The following is a 15,466-nucleotide window of genomic DNA, read 5'->3' on the forward strand; positions in this document are numbered from 1 at the left end:
ACACAGCTCTGCCGCACACAGTACACACACACACACAGCTCTGCCGCACACAGTACACACACACACAGCTCTGCCGCACAGTACACACACACACAGCTCTGCCGCACACAGTACACACACACACAGCTCTGCCGCACACAGTACACACACACACAGCTCTGCCGCACACAGTACACATACACTGCAGAGCATCACATCCTCCATCAGCCCCTCTACTGCAGAGCATCACATCCTCCATCAGCCCCTCTACTACAGAGCATCACACCTCCATCAGCCCCTCTACTGCAGAGCATCACACCTCCATCAGCCCCTCTACTGCAGAGCATCACTCCTCCATCAGCCCCTCTACTGCAGAGCATCACTCCTCCATCAGCCCCTTTACTACAGAGCATCACATCTTCCATCAGCCCCTTTACTGCAGAGCATCACATCCTCCATCAGCCCCTCTACTGCAGAGCATCACATCCTCCATCAGCCCCTCTACTGCAGAGCATCACATCCTCCATCAGCCCCTCTACTGCAGAGCATCACATCCTCCATCAGCCCCTCTACTGCAGAGCATCACATCCTCCATCAGCCCCTCTACTGCAGAGCATCACACCTCCATCAGCCCCTCTACTGCAGAGCATCACTCCTCCATCAGCCCCTCTACTGCAGAGCATCACATCCTCCATCAGCCCCTCTACTGCAGAGCATCACTCCTCCATCAGCCCCTCTACTGCAGAGCATCACACCTCCATCAGACCCTCTACTGCAGAGCATCACACCTCCATCAGACCCTCTACTGCAGAGCATCACACCTCCATCAGACCCTCTACTGCAGAGCATCACATCCTCCATCAGACCCTCTACTGCAGAGCATCACATCCTCCATCAGCCCCTCTACTGCAGAGCATCACACCTCCATCAGCCCCTCTACTGCAGAGCATCACTACTCCATCAGCCCCTCTACTGCAGAGCATCACTACTCCATCAGCCCCTCTACTGCAGAGCATCACATCTTCCATCAGCCCCTCTACTGCAGAGCATCACATCCTCCATCAGCCCCTCTACTGCAGAGCATCACATCCTCCATCAGCCCCTCTACTGCAGAGCATCACATCCTCCATCAGCCCCTCTACTGCAGAGCATCACATCCTCCATCAGCCCCTCTACTGCAGAGCATCACATCCTCCATCAGCCCCTCTACTGCAGAGCATCACTCCTCCATCAGCCCCTCTACTGCAGAGCATCACTCCTCCATCAGCCCCTCTACTGCAGAGCATCACATCCTCCATCAGCCCCTCTACTGCAGAGCATCACTCCTCCATCAGTCCCTCTACTGCAGAGCATCACATCCTCCATCAGCCCCTCTACTGCAGAGCATCACATCCTCCATCAGCCCCTCTACTGCAGAGCATCACATCCTCCATCAGCCCCTCTACTGCAGAGCATCACATCCTCCATCAGCCCCTCTACTGCAGAGCATCACACCTCCATCAGCCCCTCTACTGCAGAGCATCACTCCTCCATCAGCCCCTTTACTGCAGAGCATCACATCCTCCATCAGCCCCTCTACTGCAGAGCATCACATCCTCCATCAGCCCCTCTACTGCAGAGCATCACATCCTCCATCAGCCCCTCTACTGCAGAGCATCACATCCTCCATCAGCCCCTCTACTGCAGAGCATCACTCCTCCATCAGCCCCTCTACTGCAGAGCATCACTCCTCCATCAGCCCCTCTACTGCAGAGCATCACATCCTCCATCAGCCCCTCTACTGCAGAGCATCACTCCTCCATCAGTCCCTCTACTGCAGAGCATCACATCCTCCATCAGCCCCTCTACTGCAGAGCATCACATCCTCCATCAGCCCCTCTACTGCAGAGCATCACATCCTCCATCAGCCCCTCTACTGCAGAGCATCACATCCTCCATCAGCCCCTCTACTGCAGAGCATCACATCCTCCATCAGCCCCTCTACTGCAGAGCATCACATCCTCCATCAGCCCCTCTACTGCAGAGCATCACATCCTCCATCAGCCCCTCTACTGCAGAGCATCACATCCTCCATCAGCCCCTCTACTGCAGAGCATCACATCCTCCATCAGCCCCTCTACTGCAGAGCATCACACCTCCATCAGCCCCTCTACTGCAGAGCATCACATCCTCCATCAGCCCCTCTACTGCAGAGCATCACATCCTCCATCAGCCCCTCTACTGCAGAGCATCACATCCTCCATCAGCCCCTCTACTGCAGAGCATCACATCCTCCATCAGCCCCTCTACTGCAGAGCATCACATCCTCCATCAGCCCCTCTACTGCAGAGCATCACATCCTCCATCAGCCCCTCTACTGCAGAGCATCACATCCTCCATCAGCCCCTCTACTGCAGAGCATCACATCCTCCATCAGCCCCTCTACTGCAGAGCATCACATCCTCCATCAGCCCCTCTACTGCAGAGCATCACATCCTCCATCAGCCCCTCTACTGCAGAGCATCACATCCTCCATCAGCCCCTCTACTGCAGAGCATCACATCCTCCATCAGCCCCTCTACTGCAGAGCATCACATCCTCCATCAGCCCCTCTACTGCAGAGCATCACATCCTCCATCAGCCCCTCTACTGCAGAGCATCACATCCTCCATCAGTCCCTCTACTGCAGAGCATCACTCCTCCATCAGCCCCTCTACTGCAGAGCATCACTCCTCCATCAGTCCCTCTACTGCAGAGCATCACATCCTCCATCAGCCCCTCTACTGCAGAGCATCACATCCTCCATCAGCCCCTCTACTGCAGAGCATCACATCCTCCATCAGACCCTCTACTGCAGAGCATCACTCCTCCATCAGTCCCTCTACTGCAGAGCATCACATCCTCCATCAGCCCCTCTACTGCAGAGCATCACATCCTCCATCAGCCCCTCTACTGCAGAGCATCACATCCTCCATCAGCCCCTCTACTGCAGAGCATCACATCCTCCATCAGCCCCTCTACTGCAGAGCATCACATCCTCCATCAGCCCCTCTACTGCAGAGCATCACATCCTCCATCAGCCCCTCTACTGCAGAGCATCACATCCTCCATCAGCCCCTCTACTGCAGAGCATCACATCCTCCATCAGCCCCTCTACTGCAGAGCATCACATCCTCCATCAGTCCCTCTACTGCAGAGCATCACTCCTCCATCAGCCCCTCTACTGCAGAGCATCACTCCTCCATCAGTCCCTCTACTGCAGAGCATCACATCCTCCATCAGCCCCTCTACTGCAGAGCATCACATCCTCCATCAGACCCTCTACTGCAGAGCATCACTCCTCCATCAGTCCCTCTACTGCAGAGCATCACATCCTCCATCAGCCCCTCTACTGCAGAGCATCACATCCTCCATCAGCCCCTCTACTGCAGAGCATCACATCCTCCATCAGCCCCTCTACTGCAGAGCATCACATCCTCCATCAGCCCCTCTACTGCAGAGCATCACATCCTCCATCAGCCCCTCTACTGCAGAGCATCACATCCTCCATCAGCCCCTCTACTGCAGAGCATCACATCCTCCATCAGTCCCTCTACTGCAGAGCATCACTCCTCCATCAGCCCCTCTACTGCAGAGCATCACTCCTCCATCAGTCCCTCTACTGCAGAGCATCACATCCTCCATCAGACCCTCTACTGCAGAGCATCACATCCTCCATCAGCCCCTCTACTGCAGAGCATCACATCCTCCATCAGACCCTCTACTGCAGAGCATCACTCCTCCATCAGTCCCTCTACTGCAGAGCATCACATCCTCCATCAGCCCCTCTACTGCAGAGCATCACATCCTCCATCAGCCCCTCTACTGCAGAGCATCACATCCTCCATCAGCCCCTCTACTGCAGAGCATCACATCCTCCATCAGCCCCTCTACTGCAGAGCATCACATCCTCCATCAGCCCCTCTACTGCAGAGCATCACATCCTCCATCAGCCCCTCTACTGCAGAGCATCACATCCTCCATCAGCCCCTCTACTGCAGAGCATCACATCCTCCCTGCTTGTCTCCTCAAGCTTTTCCCTCCATTGAGCCGCACTGACAGTAAGCCCGCCCTTTCCGCTCAGATCACGTGAGCTCCTTTAACCCTCTCCTGTCCTGCATCTCCCGTTCGTTCGGGGCCCGTTGTGGAGCGGCGGGTGGGGGGTTCAGGCTCCGGAGAAGCCGCCATGGGAGCTACGTAGCCTAAACACCCGGGCAGACGGCACCTGAGGAAGAGGAGGCCGTGATGTAGACGACGTCCACCCTGCCAGCTGGGCACAGCCTGTAAGTCACATGTCCACGTATACCAGCTGCTGCCGGCCTGTGCCAGGCATTGGGCTGAGGGGGCCCTGGCAGAGGGGTAACCTATAAGAGGGGCATTCTTCTCTATGGGTATTATACCAGACACGTATTGGGGGGCACTGAGTGTGACAAGCGGTGGGGGTTCATGTAGACAAGACCCCCCAGTAACAAACATCAGGTGACCACTACAGTCACGTGACTCACAACCTCTCATTGGTACTTTATCATTGTGTACAAATCGCATGAAGGCGCAACTTTGTAATGTGCTGCCCCTGGGGTCGCCCAAAAAAATAAATACCGGCCATGGTACTTTACATAATTAATTATATATGCGTGACATCACAGGATACACATGCGGGGGACATTTTCTCCTATTCTGACCCCTATAGCTTTTTTTTATTTCTCCTTATACGGGGATGTATGAGGGTCATTTTTTGCGGCCAATCTGTAGTTGGGACTTTTTGTTCGCTTTGTTTCATTTACAGGGGTACTCCGGCCCTGAGACATCTTATCCCCTATTCAAAGGATATAGGCCTGCCGCTGGGGACCCCCGCAATCTTGTACATGGGGCCGGAGTATGGTGACATGACGACTCCGCCCCAGTGTGACATCACGCCCCATCCCATAGACTTGCATAGTTGGGGGTGACGTCCCGCGGGGGCGGAGTCATCATGTCACGATACTCCGGCCCCGTGGTCGCCACCCGGCTCTTTGTGAGCTGGCACCGCAGCATGCCGCTCAAACAGGTGGGTGGTGAATACAAGATTGCGGGGGCAACATAGTTGGACCCCCATCGGTTAGCTAGTTATCTTTTTTCCCACCGGTCTCCAAACTGTGGACCTCCAGCTGTTGCAAAACTACAATTCTTAGCATTCCCGTTGGCTGACCGGGAATGCTAAGAATTGTAGTTTTGCAACAGCTGGAGGTCCACAGTTTGGAGGCCACTGCTTTAATGGCACATAGGAGATGCCAATTTTTCAATGCATCCTGAAAACTAGCAGCTTTTTTTTTTTATACGTCAAGTTTCAACTCTTGTTGCAGGCAGTGAATGGAAACAGTAGACCTTTGCTTGCAGGCAGTGAATGGAAACATTAATGATTATATTCAGCATCCTGATCACATTCGTGTAACTCCAGTCCTGAGACTCGTCCGTATCCCATAGCCCAGGCCGTCGTTTCTCTCCTGACTAGTGGAGCTCAGCTTTTGTATTGGGTGCCCCAGATCCCATGATGTAACATCACTGTGGAGAAGCCTTTCTTTTAAAGTGGGTTCCAAGTTTTGGACTTTTTGCCAAAGTGTTAAGGAGACTTAGGCTAGGTTCAGACTATGGAATCTCCGGGCAGAAAATTTCCGCCCGGAGATTCCAATGCGGCCAGCGCTGACTGAATCAGTCGGCGCTAGGACCGTGTGGACACTGCAGTCTCCCATAGACTGCAATGTGTTCCGAGAGTATTTCCACCTGAAGAAATAGCAACCCCTTTCTTCAGGCGGAAATTTCTGCGGATTTTCTGTTCGGAATTTGTCGAGCGGAACTTGTGAATGGAAACCCATTCACTACACTATGCATTTTAGCAAGCGGAATTTCCGTCTGCAATTTCAAAGCGGAAATTCCGTAGTCTGAACCTAGCCTTAGGCAAGCGTCTGCTCGTTTTATTTCTATTTGTGTATTATTTCTTTTTCTTTTTTCTTTTTTTTTTTTGGATAACACATAACATTATTTATTTATTTTTTTTTAAGCACAAAACACGAGTTTACTATATCATCGCAATGTAATGTAACAGGAATAGGATGTGGATCTCAGTGACTGGTGGTGCATGAAAGGATCCTAGAAGACCCTATTCAATTCACTATTTTGGCACATGTCACTGGAATATGTTAGCAAACTGTCAAAGATCTTCCAGCATATACCGTGATGTGTTTGTAATGGACCCCTTGAGTTTCATGGCCCTAATGTAGTCTAAGGTTGGTAATACAGACACAAGTCCTGGCCGGACTGTAGGTTGAATAACCTGAAAGCATTTTCACAGCACAGTGACCCATAGTTGTTGATGCGCAGTATGCTTCCTAAATGTCCTAGATTAGGGTGGGCCATCCCGCCACCCAGGACAGGCTTCTTACCTGGGTCTCTAGCACCAATCTCTTCTTCGCTGACAAACTTGTCACTTCAATCTCGCAGTAGAAGGAATGAGAACCTTTTGTGCAGAGACGGAGATGCCAGTGCTGCAGCCTCCCATTGCTTTTAATAGGATTCTGCTGCTCTGTGCACACTGCAGAATGTCCGCAGCAGAAATTCAATAGAATGAACTGATCTTCGCAGTCATAGCGCCAATTAATTCTGGTGGCACCTTCAAAATGTGTGCATGGGCCCTTAGGGTATGTTCACACTGAGGAAGTTTCACGGAATTGGCTTTAATTTTGTGCCGAATATGCCGCCGAAATGAACTCCATAATCTCAAAGTCCCATTGACTAATGGTCTTTTCCGGGCAGATTCTGATAAGAGTGAAGATGTTGAGATCAATGGGAGGCTGCTGCAAGAAGAATGTCCATAGTGTGGATGAGCCCTTAGGGGTGTGTTCACATGTGCCAGATTTGCTGAAGAAAATTTATATGGAAATCTGCACTTAATTGGGTGGGTGTTGGTGTGGAAAAAAGCTGGCCGGGTGTACAATAAATAAAATGCTGTACCCTCCTATCTGATCCCTAGTGACTTCCCTGGCAGCAATTCCTAATTGCTCTCTGTGCACACAGTGATGATGCGTCTACACAAAGTAAGCGCCTGTGTATATTATAGTGTTTTATTTCACATTTTATCTGCACTTGCGGTTTTTACTGTTCGAGCCATTGCATTGGCTGTCCAGACATGTAGTTTTGCAACGGTTAAGGTCCACAGTTTGGAGACCACTGTCTTAGATCATATATGCTTGCATGAATGAATATCTCTTCTTATACCGTATACTCGAGTATAAGCCGACCCTAATATAAGCCGAGGCCCCTAATTTCACCCCAAAAACCCAGGAAAAGTTATTGACTCGACTATAAGCCTGGGGCGGGAAATACATCATCCAGACCCCCGTCATCATCCCCCCCCCTTCATCACCGCCTGTCAATCCCTTTATCAGTGGTCTTCAACCTGCGGACCTCCAGATGTTGCAAAACTACAACTCCCAGCATGCTCGGACAGCCAACGGCCCCTTTAGTTTTCTACTCTCCTCCCCTCGGTGGGAAGGAAGGGTTAGCTGGTCCGGGCCATCTATGCAGCAGGGACCGTCCGGTGGGGAGGGTTAGTCGTTCCGGGCTGTCCATTTTCACCAGGGGGCCCTCTTCTCTGCGCTCCAGGCCTGCCCCGGACTAGAAATGTTGCCTTGACGACGCACAAGGACGTTCATGCGCGTCCCTGTGCGTTGTCAAGGCAACGTCACTAGTCCAGGGCAGGCACAGAGAAGAGGGTCCCCCTGGTGAAAATGGACAGCCCGGAACGACTAACCCTCCCCACCAGACGGTCCCTGCAGCATAGATGGCCCGAACCAGCTTACCCTTCCTTCCCACCGAGGGAAGGTGAGTAGAAAACTAAAGGGGAGTTGTAGTTTTGCAACATCTGGTGGTCCGCAGGTTGAAGACCTCTGAGAAGGGATTGACAGGCGGAGAGTTCACTCGAGTATAAACAGAGGGGGGCGTTTTCAGCACGAAAAATCGTGCTGAAAAACTCTGCTTATACTCGAGTATATACGGTATGTTGGCAAGTACGAACATTATCTTTTTGGGCTCTGCCAAGCTCCAAATCGTTAGTTTTTAAGCCAAGCGCAAGTCGCGTAACCCATTGGTTTGATGGCCGTGGAATCGCGCTCAGCTCTGAAGTGGAAATAAGCGGCCTTGGTTTAATTTTTTTCTTTGACTTTTGCAGCGGTCACATTGTTCTCGTTTTGTGTTTGACATCAATCATTTTATGATTAAACGTCCCTTTGAACGTCAGTGCGTCCTGACAGCTGTGTGTGCCATTGAATGTAGTTGCGTAAATACACTGCCCGAGAAAATAATGGAAACCTCAGGGGTATCACGCTGTGCAATTCGGACATGTAAGTGATTGCGAATATGTTTTACTTGCTTTGATTCCATTGAAAGTGACAACAGGTTCACTGAAGAGAACAGCAAGACGACCACCAAAAAAGGAATGTCCTGGTGTCATGGCCACATACTTACTCTCTCCCTATCCTGGCCTGTTCTCCTCTGGTTCTCCATTTTTCTCCTAGTCGCTACTAATAACATAAGGAAGTATCTACAGCCCATTCAGACTGCACAGGTTGTCCAGCTCCATCAGGATGGAACATCTATCGCAAGAAGGTCTGCTGCGTCTTCAGCACAGTCTCAAGAGCATAAAGCGGATAATAGGACACAGGCTGTTATACTATGATAATCGGGCTGGGATGTAGAAGACCATGAACCCAGCAACAGAACCGGCTTCTAGTCCTCTTTGTGAGGAGGAACAGGAAGACCACTGTCAAAGCCCTAGAAATGACCTCCAGCTTGTGTGCATGTTTCTCCATAAGGGTGGCATAAGTGCCTGACATCATCTAGTGGGACCTATGCACCTTGTGAACACCTCAGTTGGTCCACCATTGGTGCTGTGTTCTCACAGATTAGAACTGGTTCACACTGGGCCCATGTAATAGGTGTAAAATAGTTTGGAGACAATGTGGTGAATGTTACGCTGCCTGCAACATCATCCGGCATAATCAGTTTGACGATGGGTCATTGATGGTCTGGGGATGCATATCCTTGAAGGACTGCACCGACCTTTGTGTAATAGCCAGTGATACCCTTACTGCAGTTAGATACCAGGGCTGTGGAGTCGGAGTCCGAGTCGGACAAAATTTGGGGTACCTGGAGTCGGCAATGCTACGACTCTGACTCCTACTAAATTTAGATTGGAATAAAAAAAAAAAAAGTCTAAATGTCCCAATTCACAAAAAGTTATAATTAATGAATTCTCTACTATAAGAATAAAGACCAATGCATGCAGTGCCTCATGTAACCGCAAAGCGAACACGTTAAGTGACCGTGAAGAAGCATGCTTTTCATGTGCTTCACTATATGGCACACAATGCACAATTAGGAGCGGTAATACTTATACTTTCCATAGTGTTGTGTTCTGCTGTTCCAGGGAACCCATGGGTAACCTAGCCTCTCACTGATAAGGGATTAAGTACCGTATATACTCGAGTATAAGCCGACCCGAGTATAAGCCGAGACCCCTAATTTCAACCCAAAATCCCAGGAAAAGTTATTGACTCGAGTATAAGCCTAGGGTGGGAAATACCTCATCCCCCCCTGTCATCATCCAGACCCGTCATTAACATCCTCATCATCATCCCCTTGTCATCATCCCACACATCCCCCCTTCATCATCCTCTTATCATCCCACACATCCCCCTTCATCATCCCCTTATCATCCCACACATCCCCCTTCATCATCCCCTTATCATCCCACACATCCCCCCCTTCATCATCCCCTTGTCATCATCCCACACATCCCCCCTTCATCATCCCCTTATCATCCCGCACATCCCCCCCTTATCATCCCGCACATCCCCCCTTCATCATCCCCTTATCATCCCACACATCCCCCCCTTCATCATCCCCTTATCATCCCGCACATCCCCCCTTCATCATCCCCTTATCATCCCACACCCCCCCCCTTCATCATCCCCTTGTCATCATCCCGCACATCCCCCCCTTCATCATCCCCTTATCATCCCACACATCCCCCCTTCATCATCCCCTTATCATCCCACACATCCCCCCTTCATCATCCCCTTATCATCCCACACATCCCCCCTTCATCATCCCCTTATCATCCCGCACATCCCCCCTTCATCATCCCCTTATCATCCCACACCCCCCCCTTCATCATCCCCTTGTCATCATCCCGCACATCCCCCCCCTTATCATCCCGCACATCCCCCCTTCATCATTCCCTTATCATCCCCTTATCATCCCACCCCCACACCCCCTCTTCTCATCATTCGCCCTCAGTGGTCTTCATCCTGCGGACCTCCAGAGGTTTCAAAACTACAACTCCCAGCAAGCCCGGGCAGCCATCGGCTGTCCGGGCTTGCTGGGAGTTGTAGTTTTGAAACCTCCGGAGGTCCGCAGGTTGAAGACCACTGCGGCCTTCAACATCATCCAGCCCCCTCTCACCCCCTTTAGTTCTGAGTACTCACCTCCGCTCGGCGCTGGTCCGGTCCTGCAGGACTGTCCGGTGAGGAGGTGGTCCGGTGAGGAGGTGGTCCGGGCTGCTATCTTCATCGGGGGCGCCTCTTCTCCGCGCTTCCGGCCAGGAATAGAGGCGTTGCCTTGACAATGACGCAGAAGCACCTATGCGTCGTTGTCACGGCAACGTGACTATTCTGAGGCCGGGCCCGAAGCGCTTAGAAGAGGCCTCCCCGGTGAAGATAGCAGCCCGGACCACCTCCTCACCGGACAGTCCTGCAGGACCGGACCAGCGCCGAGCGGAGGTGAGTACTCAGAACTAAAGGGGGTGAGAGGGGGCTGGATGATGTTGAAGGCCGCAGTGGTCTTCAACCTGCGGACCTCCGGAGGTTTCAAAACTACAACTCCCAGCAAGCCCGGACAGCCGATGGCTGCCCGGGCTTGCTGGGAGTTGTAGTTTTGAAACCTCTGGAGGTCCGCAGGTTGAAGACCACTGCGGGTGGGGGAGTTCACTCGAGTATAAGCCGAGGGGGGTGTTTTTCAGCACGAAAAATCGTGCTGAAAAACTCGGCCTATACTCGAGTATATACGGTAAATATGTTTTTTGCAGGACTAGACACTTGTATAAGTGAAGGGAATGGAGGGTCAATAGTTCAAGACTGAAGCTGTAAACCATTGGAAAAACTGCTGCTAAAAACTTGTAAACTCGATTGTTAGCTTAAAGGGGTACTCCGCCCCTAGACATCATGAGGGGTGGAGCCGTGCAATACAGGGGCCGGAGCATCGTTACATTACGGCCCTGCCCCTCATGATGTCACGGCCCGCCCCCTCAATACAAGTCTATGGGAAGGGGCGTGGGGGTCGTCACGCCACCTGCCATAGACTTGCATTAAGGGGGCGGGCTGTGATGTCACGCGGGGCGGAGCCATGATGTCACACTGCTCCATCCCCTGTATAGCCCATCATTATGCACAGAGCGAAATCTCTCTGTGTAGTAATGAAAGCGCGGTGCCGCAGTGGCGATCCCGGGGGTCCCCAGCAGCAGGACCCCGGCGATCTGACATCTTATCCCCTATCCTTTGGATAGGGGATAAGATGTCTAGGGGCGGAGTACCTCTTTAAACTTGACTATGGGATTCTACTAGGGATATCATGTTTTATAATAAATGCCCCTTCCTGGATCCTCCCACTGCCCTATCTTCAGCAGCAGATCAGCACACAAACTGTTCAATACAGTAGACTGTTGGCTTCCCAGCCAGTAGTCCTGTGGTAATGACATGTATGTTGCCTTTCTTTCCTTCAAGGAATGTATAATACATTCACTTATTTATACAGAGGAGTCGGAAGCACAGAAAACTCCGGAGTTGGGGTCGGGACATTTATCTACCGACTCCACAGCCCTGTTAGATACTAGTATGAAATCCTCACAACCAGTCAATGTAATGGATGTCGGTCCTTGGGCCTTAGTTTCCTAATGGTGCAGGTCAGTGTTTTGCCTCATGTGGCTCCAGGGTGTAGGCTGTTGCTGGGTGATGAAGGGATTGATGCCATTGACTGAACTTCACGTTTTCTCGAACTAAGTCCAACTAAGGACCTCTGGGATGTTATGTTTCAGTTCATCCATCATTGCCAAGTAGCACCACAGAATGTCCGGCAGCTCATTTAAGTCTTGATCCAGGTTTGAAAGGAGAAATTGCACCTGACCCCCGAGGACATCATCCACCGTCTCATCAGGAGCCTGCCCAGATCTGGACTCCATACAGTCATGATGTTAGGGGCCGTTCACAATACTGAGTCACAATAAGAGTTTCCATGACGTACATTTTTACTTCTGTGTGATTTGGAATCCAGCCCAGAGTTGGTTTATGCATTTGACTGTTGATCGGTCCCTTGTCCTGACACCAGCCTCATCTTAGGTTTTTGATACATACCCCTATGAACACCTTAGGCCAGCACCATGGGGGTCTGGGCCCTTCACATAGGACCCCATTCTGAATATCAAAGGGCACCCAGTCCATGGACTCTGTCAGCATTCTCTTTTGATGTATCCCTATTCGCATTGGTGAGGGGGACAAGTCAAAGGCCTTACTGTAATTTTATTTTATTTTCTGTCTCTGGGGAATCAGTGACTTAGTAGACTTCCATAAGTGAGCCAATAATAGATAAAACCTATAGATTATACATTAGAACCAGTTCACTTGTTAAAAGGCTATCTCCATCTACTAATGTTATGGCCTATGACTATTATATGCTGGAATTTTCTAAGGGTCCAAACTCTGGGACCCCCAGCCTCCCGTCCACCTACTGTACAGGGGTGTTTAATTTAGATCCATTTAGATGAAGTGGCTGCTGTTCTCTCCCATATCGGTGGCCGGTAGCAATACTCTACAGGGAAACCTTTTGAAAGTGCCTCACTTGAAGGGGTTTGTTCCACTATTAACTTCACCCCTGAGCATAACACAGTATAGATTAAAGGGGTACTCCATTGGCCAGCGTTCGGAAGTAAATGTTCTGAACGCTGTTTTCGTTCTGTGGGGGTCGGCCACGCCCCCTCAATGCAAGTCTATGGGAGGGGGCGTGACGACCGTCACGCCCCCTCCCATAGACTTGCATTTAGGGGGCTTGGACGTAATGTCAAGAGGGGCGTGGTCGACCCCGACAGCGCGAAAGCAGCGTTCGGAACATTTACTTCCGAATGCTGGCCAGTGTAGTACCCCTTTTAAGCAACTAATTACAGTGTAATTCTTCTTTTTCCCTGTGGAGGCACTGCAGAAGAATGAAACACTTAACAGGTTCTCCCATATATCTCGGCTGATCTGTGGGTCCCAGCAGTAAGAGTAAGGAGTGATCGTCTTCTTGTCAGAACCCAGGGGTTGTCAATAGTGGTCATTCCCTTTTTAAGGAGGGAGTCCCTCTTTGGACAGCTCCGGAATCATTGTATTGATACATTTACTGACTTAGATGATAGTGTTTTATGAGGGAATTGTATTATATCATTTTCTTATATCCTATTGGTTGAATCCATCCTGCTGACGTCAGTGGAAATCTGGTCCTGTTAGAAGGAATCTCAGCTGTGGAGTTCTCCATTAAGATAGAATTCTGCTCTGTGCCTACGTTTCCTACATTTCCTGCCCAGAACCCATGTCTGGCCGACACTTCAAAGCAGATTTCCTTACTTAATGGATTTTATTCCAAGCTGGGAAAAACCAGCCGGCCAGCATTCTCTGTAGAGTCGGTGCCGGGCGGAACAAGGAAGTGGCAGGTATCACGATAGACTGGTGGATGAACAGGCTCCATCACAGGGATCCTGCCTCTAGACGCTGGTATGTTAATCTCTTCCTACCTTCAATGTTGTTGTACATTGTTTGATGCCATAAATACAGATGTGTATATACCGTCATCTCCCCTACTATAAAGCTCTGGAGCTGGGGAAAGTCTGTGTCTACTGCTGTAAGTGTTACGGGGCAAAGCTCATAAATCTCGTATTTTGCCTATTGATTTTACTCATCTTTTTTATTTTTTAAAAATTTTATTACAAAGTTCATTTATTACATTTTTAAAATGTCAGACACCTTTTCTATATGCAAAATATATTGGCTGTGCATCTGGAATCATTGAGGATTTTTATTGGGTTCTTTCGCAGTATCGCGAGTAAGGCCTTAGGCTGAAGTTCACATCACAATATGCCCTAACTCAGGGCTTGACAAATTTATTTTGGATCTCACTGCCAGCAGAAAAATGTAAGGACCAGTTTTTTTTTAGTTTTTTTATTTTATTTTTTTCCAGTTTTTTTTTATAGGTGGTTGTTTTAAAGAGGTTCTCCACTGGAATACATTTTTTTAAATTATTTTTTTCAAGTGGTGCCAGAAAGTTAAGCAGATTTGTGAATTACTTTAATTAAAAAAAAAATCTTAATCCTTCCAGTACTTATCAGCTACTGTATGATCCACAGAAAGTTCTTATCTTCTTGAATTTCCTTTCTGTCTGACCACAGTGCTCTCTACTGACACCTCTGTCCATGTCAGGAACTGTCCAGTGTAGGAGCAAATCCCCATAGAAAACCTATCCTGCTCTGGACAGTTCCTGACATGGACAGAGGTGTCAGCAGAGAGCTCTGAGGTCAGACAGAAAGGAAATGAAAAAAGAAATTAACTTCCTGTGGATCATGCAGCAGCTGATAAGTACTGGAAGGATTAAGATTTTTTTTTTATAGAAGTAATTTACAAATCTAAAGAAATAATTTGGGGCTCAAGGTCATGAACAAATGGCAAAAATATAAGTAAATTAAATTTATTAATACTGATATAGATATATGGCAAACTAGTGGAGATAAGTGTCTCACAGGGCCCTTGTGATAACACCACTCCAACTGTTACAATATAATATAATACATGATTGATTAATGTAAAGAATGCAATATAAAATATGTTAAAAATGAGACCACTTCATAAATAGTTCATCAATAAAAATTAGATGTAAGAAAATTCAAGTTCATCTGAAATATGCAATTATCCTTTCTCTCCAAGATAATGCAATAGAAGTCAATTTCAGTCTGATATCCGTAACCAGTAGCAACCATCCAAAAACTATCAACCAGTTACCGGTAGCAATGTGTTCCAATTAATCTCCACAAAATCCAATAGTTGGTAACCAATAGTAACCATGCACAGAGGCTAACCAGCCTGAATATTTTGGGTCAATATTCTTGGATGCAATAAGTCATTGATGTTCAAATAATTCTGCCAGCAGGATAGTAGCAAATTGGACAGATTTATACTGTGAGTGCTGCAATAGCAATGATATAATAGAACAGGATACGTTGTATCTCACCGCTCCCGGGCACCGGTATGTTAGGTTCGCGTTGCGATCACCTCCGCGATGTTGTCCCGCAGTGTGCTTAACACCGGCTATCTCTCGCAGCGTGAGAAAACACCACCGGAGACTCGGCCGACTCGCGGAG

General features: G+C 49.4%; 1 protein-coding gene across 1 annotated transcript in view; it reads left to right on the plus strand.

The window, feature by feature from the left end:
* Window positions 1-4,093: 4,093 nt before the first annotated feature.
* The window catches only part of NADK (NAD kinase), a 98,907-nt gene continuing 87,534 nt past the window's right edge, over window positions 4,094-15,466 (plus strand). The window contains exon 1 of the mRNA XM_056542732.1: window positions 4,094-4,280. The gene's annotated coding sequence lies outside the window, so the exon portion shown is untranslated. The remainder of the gene's footprint in view (window positions 4,281-15,466) is intronic.

The sequence above is a fragment of the Hyla sarda genome, chromosome 10, assembly GCF_029499605.1.
Source record: "Hyla sarda isolate aHylSar1 chromosome 10, aHylSar1.hap1, whole genome shotgun sequence".
Taxonomy (NCBI): Eukaryota; Metazoa; Chordata; class Amphibia; order Anura; family Hylidae; genus Hyla; species Hyla sarda.